We start from the raw sequence: 13,007 nt of genomic DNA, 5'->3' as shown, positions 1-13,007 counted from the left end.
CTTAGTAAAGAATTCTTTGTGTTTTGTTACTTTCACCAGAACTAGGCAGTTCACCTGTGGCTCTTCTCTGAGATGCATGACACAGGATTCCAGGGATTTTTTAACAATATGCATTATTTGATTATTTACACCTTTGGGCCCAGATGCATAAAAATTTGCCAGTACCTGATTGATTAGATGAAATTATGAGACAAATCTGGAATCTTTTTCAGCAGCAAGTCCCATAAACAAAACTGAATGCTGGAGAGGAAACTTGTCTTGAGTGAGACTGCTGAGCTTGTTAATGCCTACTTAACTTAAAATGATTAATGGCAAAACCAGTTTGGGCCAAAGAAGACACTGATAAAGTTTCATGTACTTCATATCTCAGGCTGGGCCCTGTGTTAAACACTGCTAGGGCCATTCTGAGTGCAGAAACCAAAGCTACATTTGGTGTCTGTTACTATCAGCCGCAATCTGTGACAAGCAAACAAAACCACCACTTACCTTAAACATGAAAGAACACACAATTTCAGTAGTTTAGCATGGCTTATCCAAGTCAGCTTTAAATATCTTAGGAAGTGCTGCAGCTTAGGTATTTATGTTTTCACTGCTCACCTCAATTAACACAGTGCCTGGCTGTAGAGAGCACCACAGCTGGCACAGCTTTGAGGAACATATGTTAAGAAAACATCAGTTTGACTGGAAGCTGGTTTTAATGGGCTCGTTTTGTGGCTGCTAGCAAAGTGGGGAGAAGAGTCAGAGCTCTCCTTTTTTTGGGCTATTTTTTGAATTGCAAAACAAATTTTCTCTTCTATGCTTTATGAAAGGTAGATAGAAACCTCTGATACTGCAGAGGAAATATGCAATTTGATAAGATTAACATTTCCTGTTAAAGTAAGGAGAGCTTCTAGCAGTTTTATTCTTTTTCAGGGCTGTAAGGGAAGACTTAAGAGATGTGAAAAGAAAACCAAAAAGACCAGGCAATTCTATAGGCAATCTATCTACCTACAAATAAAGAGAAGTGATCACTTACTCTCAGTGAAAGGGAAAGGGTGACAGCTGAAGCCTTAGAGGTGATAGACTGAAGACACTCCAGCAAAATATTTGGACAAAACATTGTTATTTAGAAGTGAAAGAAACTGCAGTGCCGTTTATCAGCAATTTGTGGAACAGGCAGATCATCTTTGTCTGCTGTAAGCTAACCCTTGATGAGGTGCTTTGTCTTTCTGAGAAAGAGTGGGTTGAATCTCTGGTGTCAGAGAGTTAGAGGGAAGCACCAGCCCTTACTGAGAGGTGTGTTTCTGACTCAGGAATGTGGCAGAAAGTGAGTTTTTTGTGTTGGTCTTTCTATTTATTTTTTTTTTCCCCTCTACCCTGCTTTTTGAACATCCTTCTCCATCCCCCTAGTGTTTTGGTTTTGGTTTTTTTCACTGAAATGTTGGTCCTTAAAAGCAGACACTGGTTGAAAACCACTATCCTCAGGTGTGAGCTTTCATTTTTTAGATGGTAGGGTGTAAACTATGATTGTGTACCCAATCTGAAACTGAAATGTGCTTGGTCCTTCTCAAGTAGCTTCACCATTGCTGGCCCAATTCTTCACTAGCCCACTCCACTCTGCAGTTAAAACCTGGCATTCTTGTTTAAAAGGACAAAATGTACTTTATCAATTACTAGTTAGCACCATGTACTTGTGCTACAGTGACTTCCAGAACTGGAGAACTAGTTACAAAAATTTGTGTTCTCTACTTCTAATTCCAGAGTTTGAGTTTAGTTTTTAGCCATCCATTAAACCTTCCTTCAGCTTGGCAAATGATTCAAAAAGTACCTTCCTGAACAAAAGTGATTCAAGGATATTTAGGAGATTTGGAGATTATCATTAAGTAAGAAACCTGAGCAGAATGCATGTGAATAGCCCTGGTTTGCAGTCACTTGTGCAGTGTAGGACAGGGAATACTCTATCCCTGCGATTTATTCAGTTTCTAGAAGGATCCTAGGTTCTCAGAAGTGTTTGCTGAGCCTACTAACAGTGAAAACAGAAATAGACGGTGACAGATTTAATTAAATGATAAAAATCTATCACCACCACGCCAGAAAAACGTGCTTGAGGTAAAGAGCACGCTGAGAAAGAAGCAGATGGGAAGCTGTCACTTCTGCCTTTGACAGGTGCCCTGGGGTTCACTCTGGGGCTGAAGGAAGGCAGCACCAAGTGGTAACAACATGAAGGGAAAAGTGATTTATTCATCTTGCTCTGCAGAATTTGTAATGTGTGAAAACTGACCCTTACAGGGACAGTGAACTGAGGGAGCTCACCAACACAGAGCTGGAAGGACACTTCTTCCTGCGTGGTGTGGAGTCCATAGGCTGCTGCTCTACTCTCACACACTTCAGGTTATGACAGAGCTCTTGTGTTCAGAAGGAGAGAGAAAAACAATCCTGACAAACCTAGGGTAAGCCTAAGGTTGTAGGTAGGCAAAAAACACTGAAAATACCTTGGTCCAGACTTCAGACAAACAAAAACTGGGGATTCCCAAAGCTGATGGGTCTAAATGAAAAAGCCTCTGCTAATCAGTGAGTGTCTCTAATGCTGGAACAATACGGGGTGGTGAGACTGAGCTGCTCCCTCCCTGAAGTGGGGACCCTGTGCTCAGCAGCTGGCTCCACTGACCATGGTAATCACACAGAAAAAGAAAATCATAAAAAAAAAGCCAGAAAAGCAGCAGAACTTTTCAATATCTCATGAAGGTAGCCAATTAAATGAACATATTTAATGACTGGAATGAAAACTGCCACTTTCTATTTTCTGGCTGCAGTCTACTATTATCCCTTTAAAATATTTTTGTGGAAGGTCAGTGTTCCAGTTAACTTTAGATGTTTATTTTAACTTTTCCTCCTGAATGAATTTGACAGTGCACACTTTTTTGCTCTTTTAGAAATAGAATACATTCCTTTTCTTCCTCTAAAGAAAAGAAAAGAAATACGATTATTGCAGTAAAATGGTATTGTTGGGAAAAGTACGTCTTGACAAGAGACTTTAGAGTTTATCAATAAGTCTTGAACAACCTAATCCCCTTCCATCCCACTGCTTTTAGAACTTGCTTTTTAATGTGACCTTTGATTGATTTGATATGCATATTATATATACATACATATATATGCATATTCCTAGCCCAGAAACCTGGAGTACCTTTTGGAATTATTTTTCCTAAGGCGTCATTCTCAGGGTGTTTGTGGGATTTTATTTTAGCTGCAAAATGGTTAAGAAAGGTTGGGCTGTGAAGAAATTAATAAGTAGAGTAAAGAAGTGTGAATTTTACACCAGCTGAAGTGAAAGTTGACCCTTTGGGAGAATTTAGGAGAGCCAGAGAGTTATCTTTTCACTGAGGCTGTGTGTGGAGAAACAGCAGTGATGAGCTCCAGCTGTCTCCTCTCACTAGAGGCAATTACAGGTGTACTTCCCCACACTTGACATCTCATTTTCTGGATCTGTTCAGCTAGAATAGCACTTAGTTCATTAGCTCCCAGTGGTAGTGTATATATAATTTTTCAGGTTTTAATGAAAGCTAACCATAAAGCCATAATACATTCTGAGCTTCTCCAGTGCAAGGAAACAGGAATTGTTTTTGACAGATCTCATGCCTGCTATATTTTAATATACTGGGGTAAACACTGCTGTAGCCTATACGAGCACTAAGAGGGAAAAAAGTTGGTACCTATGTGGGGAAGTATAGGATAATTTGGTTTTATAAGTTTATTACAGTCATTCATGAAGGAACCTGTTGGGATTGGTGTCTTGTTGTGTTAGACATGGCATGCAGAGAATATCAAGGAGGGATTTCTTGGTGAGAAGTGATCATCCTGTCTGGGTCACTGTGGCAAGAAGGAGGAGCCAAAAAGACAATTCCCTTGGTACAGCTATTCAGTCTTTCTTTCCCCTCACCTTTGATTAAGTTGCCTCTTTCCTGTTACACAATGGTTTTCCCCAAATAGTAAAAATATATGACATACTGACTCATTCTCTTCCAGGAAAGGATGCAATATTATTCACAATATATGGAAAAAAATCTGAATGGTGTTATTTTCTTATTTTCCTTTATGTCCTCAACCTGGTTTTTGTTATTTTGTTTTTTGAGGGGTTATTTTTTTGTTTTATTTGTTTTATTTGTTTCTTCTGAAAATTCAAAAAAATTATTACAATCATAATTTTAGTATACTTTTCTACAATGCTCACCTAGTCCTGGAAGAAGACCTGGGAAAAGGGACATGTAGGAAGACAAGTAGACTAAAAATTAGAATAAACAAAAGTAACCTAGATACAGCTGGGACCTTCTTAGAACTTCTCTCAAACAGAAATTTTTCACTAGATTACAAAACAGTTCAGTTTGGTAAGGATTTTAAATTTTCTTACATGGCAAGTGATTTGTGGATTCTTCCCAGCCAGAACAATTGCAAACATGTTAATAGCACCAATTTGATCTCACACAGTTCAAATTGCCTCCAAAATTAGCAGTTAATTCTCACATATGTTAAATAAATCCTCTGTATCATGATGAACTTTTTATCAACCAGAAATGTTAAATTGTAAAAACGGTGGGAAATTAGAATACAATAACAGAGCTGAGACTAAGGAAACACGTTCTTCAATTAGTGTACTCATGCATGTCCTGCTTCTCTACTAAAATGCTATTGATTGAAAAATACTCTTCTCTGGAGGTTATTCTACACCTCAGTGAAGTTGTTCATGAGTCAGAGATTAAAACCTTAAAGGATGAGAGAGCAGCACAGTTCAAACCTCTGCTGATGGATAGATCAGTCACTGGGAATGCAGTTTGGTCTTTATCAATAACACCACTTTAAGTAATGTGAAAATTGCATGTTATCCCACTAGGTACAGGTGAAACAAACAAGTTCAATGAATGTATGACTGGGTTTCTTTGCTGAAAAACACAGAAGAGATTACACAGCAAAAAATATAACATTTTCAGTATATAACATAACAGTGCTGCAATTCCAGCAGCACTGGCCAGCTGGCTCTAGTTGTACTGTGTCAGGAGGGGGTTTAGTGCAGGCAGTAGACCTGCACCATTGGATATTAGGTACCAGACTCTTCCCAGTGTGCTCTCTGCTGGCATGGATGTCAGCAACCACAGCCTAGGATGTCTGTGACTTGGTGACACAGGCCAGGTAAATCCTTGGTATGGAATTGTTCTGCACAGAGCTGTTTGGCACTGAACAGCACACAGAGCCTGGAAATGGCATGTACATTTCTTTAGATCTTCATGTCTTCTCAGTGCTTGGCACTGAATGTCCCCTGATTTTATTCTCCAGTAGACATTTCTAGTTTTCACATGGTCTTTGCCTGAGCTCTCACCTACATTGTCCCATCTCCTTCTTCTGCCACTCCTGTGCAGGACCCACTGCTCTCATCCCACACCCTCCACCCTGGCTTTGGTACTGGCCAGGGGCTTTGATCTGTGTGCTGTGTGGAAGGTTCTTCTGTGTCTCCTGAAGAAAATCTAGAGAAATCTTCACTAGGAGAGTCGTAACCCCTTCTCAGGACATTTTCTCCTCATAACTAAGAAAGGCACGAGTTATTTCTACATCCACAGAAGTGCCCCCATGTCGTGATACCTGACAAAGTTCACACAGCGACCACCGGAACATTCTTAAAATTTTTACTTTATCTATAGCTGGGAGCTCACCTGTATTGATTTTTGGGTCTCATCTTTACAACTCCTCTGAAGGTCTGGATGTACCTGCTAAATTCAGACTGCTCAGAGTGTGGTGCACTGTGCTCGGTGGTGTGTGCCTGGCTGGCCAGCAGGTGGTAACCAGCAGCTGCTCTTCCCACAGGAGACACCTCTGTCTCCAAGGGATGCAGTGTGAGGCACTGATATCCAGTGGGAAGAAGGAGCATGGAAATCAGTAATACTGAGAAGAAGAGCTAGAAATAACCAGCAGTAAATTAGATCTGATCTTGTTAGATGATATGTTGGGGCGGGGGGAAAAAGCCCAGCAGGATTTTATGCTTCAAATGTAGGCTTCTGAACACACAGCTGTGACATACTTACTCCTCTTTCTCTAGCTCTAGGGATGGCAGTATCTAGAATAATCCAGTGTTCCTACAATGGAATATACATACACCCCCAAAGGGAAAAACAGTCAGCCCATCAGGCATGGAGAAGTGTACTGTTTAGACAGTCTGCAAATAAAAGGCTAACAGAAGCCCATGGATTTGTATCTGAATTACATGTGGACAGAAAATAGCTAAGAGATGAAAACATAAATTTTTTGTCAGAATGATGTGAACACACCTAATAAGGAAAATGAGTAGAATAAAGTTTTTAGTCAAATGGGACAAGATCTCCTCAAAGTAAGAAGGCAGCAGCTCCTAAGTGGAATTATTGGAAGTCTCCAACACATTAAAAGATTGGATAAATCTTTAATGTAGAAGAATACAGAGATGGATAAGATACCAGAAGCTCAAGCAAAGAAGAGCTATATGTCCAGTGATGTCCAGTTCCTTTGTTTGCCTTTGTCTGGTAAAGCAGGAAGATGCAGTAATGCTTTGTTTTTTCAAACATATTCCAGGAGTCTTGTGTCATGAAGTGGTGCATCAGCTCAGACCTCTGTGCTCAAGTTCACAAATAACTGTGCCTGACTCCTGAAATTTGCCAAGTAAGCTAATTTTCTCCTCAGGCATCAAAGTCTATAGCTGAGACTTAATAGTCCAGGAGCTACCACTAAAAGAAGAACTATGAGATATATTTAGAGTTTAATCATCCAAGTAGTCATTGCAAAGATGATATGGCCCTGTCTGTACACAGTTCTTTTCTGTGAATGTTTAAATGACCAAGTTAAGGATGATGCCTGTTAAATGTCATCAAATGGAACAATTTAATGGCTGACAGAATAATTGAATAATTTAGATTGAATAGGATTTCAGAAGGGCATCTTGTCTGTTTTCTTGCTGGAGCTATGGTCAACATTACATTCAGACCATAGCAAGTTTTTTATTTTACAAATGCTTATCCAGAATAACAAGTACAAGTTACTCTTGTGAGCAATTGAGCAACAAGTCTCCCTAAAACACACTGAGAAATCTGATCTTAATAAAAACATTCTCCTAAACTCACAATTATTTGAGTTTAAATAGAAAGAGAAAGCATTTCTGAAAACTGTTAGCACTCACCTTCTTCTGCTGAAAGTGCATCTTTTCCTACACCAGCACAACACCTAGATAAGAAGTTACCTCAGCATCCCTTGTGCTCAGACATATCCTTGTTTCCTAAGATGGGAGAATTTTGACCCCAGTTAAACATGGTGAGGCTGTCCCTCATCCCTTAGGAAGACTGTATAAAACCACAGTTCAAGTTGTCCTATGGGAGTTTGCAAACCCCAGATCTTGTAGAAACAGAATCCAGGGGGTTTGTGGCTTGCCTGGTGTCTCTGCACCAATAACCTGCACTTCAGTGTGTTCCCACTATAATGCTTTAAGACCTTTTCCTGTGTCCCCAGCTGCACTCTTTTTGGGTTTTGTATTGTTTGCCTTTTCTCTACCAGTTTTCTTTCACTTTTCTTCTTGTCTTCTTACCCCTTTTTGTCCCTCAAGGCGCAGCGTTGCAGCCGCCAGCAGAGCCTGATTTAAGGCTACCACAGTACAGTGAACTGTTTAATTCTCCTAGACATTTCCCTATGGCAACTATCCATAAAAATTTGTTTTGCTGAGGGCAATTCATGTCATCTAATATAGAACCAAAACAGGAAATCTTATTTAAGGTAAGAAGGCTGTGCACTTCCCATATCATAAGCATGATGCTAAACTCATCTTGACTATCAGAGATTTTCAGTTTTCCTCTGAGATTATTTCTCCTTCTTGGCCCTTATTTGAACAGAAATAACTTCTCATATTCTTCCACCCATGAAGTGAGGCAGTCAGTTCAAAGGAACCTTTATTCCTCCTGAGTGATGCTCAACAGTGATGTTCTTCTCCTCCTTGGACTGGGTGTGTCAGGAAAACAGTTTGGACAATATCCTCTGAAACTGTTGTCTCAGTAAGAGAGAGCAGAGCAAAGGCTTGCATTAATATTGTGAATGGATCTCAGAAATCTTCCAGAATAAGGAAATCTACTATTAATGAATTTTCAAGGCCAGTGCAATCAGGCTCCATTTACAGCTGAGGAAACCACAAGAACTCCATTCCCAAATTCCTTGCACGTTAATTTTTGCTTTTATTTTAGTTTGATCTTCCCCCCTTTTTTTCCCAGGGGTATTGTTTGCAGAAAGCAAGGGCCACTGTATTATTTACTACCATAACTCCATACACCTACCGTGTATCTCAGCTACCCACCTAGACTTTTATTTATGGCTATTGAAAATCAATATTTCCAAGGTTTAATGTAGCCCCTTCTATTCAGAGAGCTTTAGTATCTGCTCTTACTGGACACTCTTTGTTCAGGAGGTGTCATCTTGTCTCAGAAGCACTCATCCACCCTTACAGATGTGTCCTTGCTTTGAATCCTGCCCTGTGCAACTTAAAGCTACTAATTTCCTTAGGGTAAGAAAAAGCAGGGTTTTTGCTTTTAAAATCTCATTTCTGTTTCACTTCTTGAGCCACATGATGAGTGCCAGCATGGTCTCATGCTGAACTATGCATTTCAGTGCCTCTCAGAGCTTTGTGAAGAACTGCTTGGTTTGTGCAGTTGAGGAATCATGGCTCTGGACAGGTTTCTCTTTTCAATTTGTGTTTGGAAAAAATTGTCTTGTGAGTTGAGATACCACAGGAATAAATGCTACAGTGTTCATTGCATAACAAATTCATCTTCATTACAAGCCACTATTCCTTTACATGGACAGATTACAGACATTTTTCTTCATCTGGGCAAGAGGAGCAAAAATGTAAAACAGTTTCTTTCCTTCTTGCAAGAGAATAATCTTGAAACAAATCTGATATCATAGGAAATATGGTTGTCCCTCAAACACATTATAATAACCACATGGTCCTTTCTTAGACTTTTTTGACAACTGGACCAGAAATCCAGGAATGAATGATTCCACCCCTTCTAGTCTATACATAAAATATATCCCAGCTGGCACAGCTCTTGCTTGCAGCCTAAATCGGGTGGTTATCGTGAACTCTGTGTCTGTTTATGTTTATTTAAGCAACACCTTGATCCCCATACATACTCTTTTAACTTTTGCAAGTTTAAAGAAAGGCTTGGAAATATAAACCAGTGGAAAGCAGCTGCCTGAGCTTGCAGCTGCCTGAAATGCAGCTTTGGAACATGCAGCAGGCTTCCTGGGAAAGACAACCAGTGCAGTAGCACTTGGGAGTACAAGGTGCTTAGGAGCAGTTCAGGCCTATATCTTGTAATGTATGGCCTTACTGTCTTCAGAATTTCCCTAAAATCAGCTATTTTGTTCACCATAACACACTCTGCTGGATTGTTACTGAGGCAGCAGCTACGTGACCGGTGTGAAGATGTGAGAATTATTCGAACAGAGTACATTTTTCCAATAGATAATGGATTTGATTAATGTAGCCTCTTCATCTTCGAATTGAATGTAATGTCCGTCTGCAGATCTGTCTTGCATTACTACCTATCATGCAGCACATATACACATCATTTTCTAGTTATTAAAATTTACTTGGTGATTTTTGTTAATATATTTTTCCATTTCCTTTGGCCTCGTTATGAAAGAGTCATTGACTATACATAGCTTGTCTAGCCATGAGGTCTATTAGAAGCTACTAAAGCTTTTTCAGAGAAGATTTATAACCAAACAAAATAACAGATTCTTATAAAATGTCTTCTTTTTATCCCTATCCTCATGGATCTTGCAAAATACTGACCTGTACCAATATCACAGCAATGTTAAGTGTAACATATATATCTATATTGTCCTTGATTCATTAGGATTTTTGATTGCTTTAATGACATTTTGTTCAAGAATTTAACACAAAGTTTAGTAAAAACATCCTTTTAAAATTAAACTGGCATCAAACAGTGTCAAATATACCATCACTTCCCCTTTTTTGCTCTGAAATAGGTGTAATCATTAAGCCCTCTAACAATATGAATCTACCAGCCCTCCAAAACATCTTTATCAGAGTGTTGCTGTGTTTGCCCAAGCGGATGGGTATTTAGAAAGGCATAAAGAAATAACCCAAACGGTGATATTAGGTGTTATATAACTGCTCACCCACACATCATCCTGCTCTGAAAAGCAAAGCTCTGTCTCTTTTTGTCATGCTTAATGTTTCGTTTGCAACTGACTTGCTGAAAATGCTTCCATCAACGATTTTAGAGTTTGCTCTCTACTGATAATCATGCAGTAGATAATCATGCATGTTTCCTGCAGAGACAGCATGGATAGAGGGCACACATAGCAGAATATAATTATGCTTCCCTGTAGAGAAGCATTCCCCAAGAACTTGTCACCTGGCCCAGGGAGCCTGGCAGTGGCTGCTCAGTTGTGTCTGCTAGAATAAAACTCCAATTTGTTCTTGGTTAGTTAACAAACATCTATTATAATCTTCTGTATCTTAAGAGCTCCTTTTCAGGTGCCATCCCCTGCTTATGACCCCTTACAATTTATCTATTTTAAGCAGAGAGAAGTATGACTTCACTAACTTTTGTAGGAGGCAGGTGAATATATTCCATAAGATTTTCCACTAATCCATCTCCCCTATCATTAGGCAAGAAGGGACAATGTTACTTCTGTTATTGTTATTAGTGTTAAAGATGTTTTGCATCTCTTTGTGTCCCCCAGTGTTGACTGGAAGGTAAAAGGCATTGTCTGTGTGATTTTCCTTTGATCCAGAAGGTAACATTGGTAAGTACCCCTTGTGTTCTGTGACATCCTTAAAATTCTCCTTTTGTGCAAGGTTGGGGGGCACGAATAGCTTGGGTTTCCTAGACAGGTCATTGCTTTCAATTGTGTCCTTTATCTTGCTAATCTCAATAAAAGGGAAATGATGGTCAAAACCAGATTCCCTTTAACTGCTAAGACTTGTCAGATTATAATGTCTTTCACAGTGATGTATACTATTAATACCCTACACTTAATGATATGTAGACAAATTAAAAAAAAAGGTATAAATTTCATCAAGTTTTGGAAAATATTAAGTATCAGAGAAAGTATCCACTTCTGAAGAAATACAGTTTACATAACGAGTCCTCAAAAAGCTTTGTTGGAACTTTTCCAGAGGGGCAAAAGTACATATTTAATGACACAATAAGAAAGTGAGAGACTATTGCATTAAAAAAATTAAATTCTCCTTTTCTTCTGTACCTTTCTTGACCTACAAGTCAGCAACTTGTCTACTCAAGAAATATCTGAAAGCACTATGCAGTCAAACTGCTGAGGTACTGCATATAAAACTCAATAAATAGGTCTTGATAGTCACTGCTCTTGTTTTATAGAATATATAGCACAAATTCTTAGGAAATCTTGCATTAGTTGAACAAAGAAAAATTGTGATTTTGCAGTGCTACAGGACCATTAAAATGTTCCTATACTGGCTCATATTTATGATACAGTAAATCTGTTGGTGTTCCTCTTAATTGTTCTCCTTCCATCTTCCCTGCTTTTTATGTAATTTAAATCTAAATGTAACAACATGGCATTTACATATCTGTACTTCAAGCACAAGCATGTATAAACATTGTCCTTGCTCCTTTTTCAGGAAGGATTTCTCAGTCTCTGGGGTATGATTGCACTCTGTAGTGTGTGTCAGTTAAATTTGTCAAATCTCCAGAACAATGGCAACATCGCTATTCATGTCTCCTTGCAAATCCTGTGCAGAAATAAACAGTTTCTGCAGCTTAGCTGGCAGGAATCAGCGATGTGCTGAGGCAGTTGCAGTGAAGTCGTGAGTTATAACTTCAGGAGCTGTGAGTGCACCCATTGCAGGCACTCTTGCTGTCTCCTGGCGAGCTCTGCGTGACCGCGGGGCTGGAGCAGAGCAGCCTGAGAGCGCCTCAACCCTTGCTTTGGGCACTGAGCGCTGCAGGGTCCTGAGGATGACACCAGAGGAAGGAAACAGCCCCTCCCAAGAGCATCCCAGGGCCTGTGCTCTGGGCTCCAGCTCCTCTGGGGGCGTCTCCAAGCAGCTCCATCCGTGTTGGCAGCAGCAGGAGCCTCCAGTGCTGAGTGCCCCGTGCAGTGCCTCGCTCTGTACACAGAGCAAAACCCTCTCACCTACCATTTGCTTCTCCAATTTCCTTTTGGCCAAGGTCAAACAATGACTCAATGAGCGCAGGATGTGCTGCTGGCTTTCTTCTCACATGGCTGATGTGATGGAAGCGTACATCTGAAGGTTTCTTACTTAGATCACTAGGACAATGGCTTTAATACTTCCTAAGTCCATCACTAACAAGGGGTTTACAAAGACCTCTATCTTTCCAACAAACTTCCTGCCCCCAGGCTGCTAAAAATGCTGTCAGTCTTATTGTCAGCCAATAAAATCAGTCCTCTGCATTTTCATTATTATGTTGTTTTTAAGACACTTAAAGACATTTAAAACACTCCTCCAGTGGGAGTGCTTCTTTGCATTTTTACTTTTCTGTGTTTTGTTTTAGTTAAAAATCTTGATAGATTTAGGGCAGATGTCTTCAATGTTTTTCATTAAAAATGTGACCCCTGGTAGATAGCTTATGCTATTTTTCCACTACTTGACTCAATGACTGCAAAGATTAAATACTGCACCTAAAGAAAACTGCCCAAAACATGTTAACTATTAATTAAAGAGTTATGACAATCCTGAGACTTTATTATGAAAGTGTTTCTGCTACAGATCCCAAATGGAATTTAGTTTGTCCAGGGTCCATGTATGCCTGGTTAATGCATATACTTTTTGGTGGTTTTTTTTAAAGAGTGAATAATTTTCATGTCCTCTGTGGTCTTTAATTCAAACTGGGATTGGGAACAGAATTGCTGTGATGCACAGAATGTCATTTAAATCTTGAAGTTTCAGGGTGTACCAGGTGGTCATATTTAGCTCTCAGAGCCATCACCATGAGTGA

The sequence above is a fragment of the Cyanistes caeruleus genome, chromosome 8 (genome assembly GCF_971803275.1).
Source record: "Cyanistes caeruleus chromosome 8, bCyaCae1.hap1.1, whole genome shotgun sequence".
Classification (NCBI taxonomy): Eukaryota; Metazoa; Chordata; class Aves; order Passeriformes; family Paridae; genus Cyanistes; species Cyanistes caeruleus.
The sequence above is the reverse complement of the archived record's forward strand: the minus strand, read 5'-3'. Positions refer to the sequence as shown.